Source organism: Schistocerca serialis, unplaced genomic scaffold, assembly GCF_023864345.2.
Source record: "Schistocerca serialis cubense isolate TAMUIC-IGC-003099 unplaced genomic scaffold, iqSchSeri2.2 HiC_scaffold_1192, whole genome shotgun sequence".
Taxonomy (NCBI): Eukaryota; Metazoa; Arthropoda; class Insecta; order Orthoptera; family Acrididae; genus Schistocerca; species Schistocerca serialis.
In genome coordinates this window covers 162,501-165,000 of record NW_026047395.1, presented here as the reverse complement: position 1 = coordinate 165,000, position 2,500 = coordinate 162,501, and the positions used below count along the sequence as shown (strand labels likewise).

General features: G+C 63.5%; 1 pseudogene; it reads right to left on the bottom strand.

Annotated features, from left to right (window-relative positions):
* Positions 1-2,500, bottom strand: part of LOC126434643 (large subunit ribosomal RNA) — a 7,961-nt pseudogene that overhangs the window by 2,929 nt on the left and 2,532 nt on the right.

Sequence of the window (2,500 nt, the reverse complement as noted above, 5' to 3'; positions counted from 1 at the left end):
GACTAAGGCGAGGGTGAAACACTTCCGGGCGTTGATCTGCAGCCCCAGATGGGCGAGGGCTGCGACGGCTGCGTCGATGAGGGACTGCAATCCCCTCGCGGTCGATGCAAAAAGCAGGACGTCATCTGCGAAGGCCGCAGCGTTAACTCTGCGACCAAGGATCCGAGCTCCGATGTGGGAGGGAAGTTGACTCAAAACATAGTCCACCGCAAAATTGAAAAGGAGGGGGGAGAGGGGGTCACCCTGACGCACACCCCTAGCCGGCTGCAGGGGCACGCCCACGTCGGCGCCGCCCGCTATCACCGTCGTGCTACCCTCGTAACACCTTTCGACGTACTCAATAAAGCAATCCGGCAGGCCATGAGCCCTCAGCACGGGGCGGAGGGCGGCATGGTCCACCGAATCGAACGCTTTAGAGACGTCGATCGATGCCACAAAAACAGAGCGACAGGAGCGGACTGCGTCGGTGAGAGCAGTGTCCAAGATGAAGGTGTTTTCCAACATCCCATCCCGGGGGATGAATGCCCGCTGACGTTCGTCCACAGCACATGCACGCATCAGGCGTGACGCGAGAACCTTGTGAAAGGTCCGCGCCAACACCGAGCAGACCGTAATGGGGCGAAAGTCAGCGGGGGATGTTGGTGCAGCCGTTTTGGGGAGAAGTGACGTCCGGGCGCGAAGCAGACGCTCGGGGAGGGCGCGGGCCAGGAGGAAGAGGTTCAAGAGTTTCACCAGGACTTCATGCGGCAGGCGCCGCAGCTCCGCTGGAGTCAGGCCGTCCGGCCCGGCTGCCGATCCCCTGGGCGGCAAGGCAGCAGCGACCTCCTCACGTGTGACCGGCCCCCATAGGCACTCAGGAGCGACAGGCTCCGAGTGCGGGAGAAGGCGGTCACGGATGAAGCCGGCGGTGGAGATCGGCTTCTTCGTGAAGAGGTCCGCCCAGAAGTCCAGCAGACCGGGGATGTCGGGTGGCGGCTGCAGCAGGGTGCCGTCCAGCAAGCCGCGCACGCAACGCGCACGCGACCTACGGAAGGCGTCCTGTGTCCGCGCGTATTCCCAGCGGCGCCGCTTGCGCTTCTGCAGCGGCGGGGCGGCAGGCGGCCGCTTGGATGGTTGGCGCGGCGCGGCCGCTGTGTCCTGGTGATCGACCTCTCCCCCCTGGACCCGACCGACGCAAGGGCATCCGGGAGCATGCCCAGGATGACATCGGGCGGCGTGCCCCGCCCCAGACCAATGACTCGATCCAGGGCAGAGAAACGCTGGGCGGAAGCAGGTAGCCCCGCCAGATGCTCCCAGATGGCGGCGTCAGTCGGCCCCTCCGGCGGCGGCCCGGTGGTGTCGGCCGCGAAGTCCTCGGCTGCGTCGACGGGCGGCGCAGCGGCCTCGCCCGCGTCAGGCAGCGAGCTCGCTGCTCCACGGCGGGACGCCGGCTCTTCACCCCGACCGATCTCAAGTGCCTCCATGAATTGGCGGACAAGCTGCTTGTGGGCAGCTTGCCGCCGTCGGCACTTGATTGCCTCAAGCGTTCGGTCGGGGAACATCCTGGTAAGTTCTTGATTTACAAAGAAGAACCGGGCGTCCCTCTCCAGGAACAGTTCGGCCTCTGCCTTGGCGAGCGACAGGACTTCTTCCTCCGTCCACCTCGCGCGATGCCTCTCCGTCACGATCTCAGCGTTGGCGGCCGCAGGGTGTTGGCGGCGGCGATGGACCCCGAGACCGTTCTTCGTGGTAAAAGTGCGGTGGCACTCACTGCAAGCAAAGGGAGCTACACAAACTATCGCATTTTCGTTACGGCCGGTTGGCCGGATAGGTGCTGGGGTAGCTGGGGTGGCACCTTCAGCGGAAGGGCCACCATCTCTTGTTTCTTGTCGGCTGCCCCCAACTATAAAGGGATAATGCGAGGGGGGGCTGGTAACCCCCCCAAGCCCCTGGTGCGGTCTTCCACTCTGCAAAAAATCAGCGGGCCCACGAGAAGGGGAGAAGACCGCAGGAGAGGAGAGGCTAAGAGGGCTAGGCCCATGTATTGCGCATCACTCTCCCTGTAACTATAACCCAAGGAAGGCACCTCGCAGCAGCAGCACGACTACATCAAGACCGCACTTCGAAAAGCCAAGTCCGGATGCAGCCACACCGCCGCCACTTGGCCACCTTAAGAGAGTCATAGTTACTCCCGCCGTTTACCCGCGCTTGCTTGAATTTCTTCACGTTGACATTCAGAGCACTGGGCAGAAATCACATTGCGTCAACACCCGCTAGGGCCATCGCAATGCTTTGTTTTAATTAGACAGTCGGATTCCCCCAGTCCGTGCCAGTTCTGAGTTGATCGTTGAATGGCGGCCGAAGAGAATCCGCGCACCCGCGCGCCCCCGGAGGAGCACGCTAAGGCGGACGCGGCCTCGCAGCAAGGAAGATCCGTGGGAGGCCAAGGCACGGGACCGAGCTCGGATCCTGCACGCAGGTTGAAGCACCGGGGCGCGAACGCCGCGCAGGCGCGCGCATC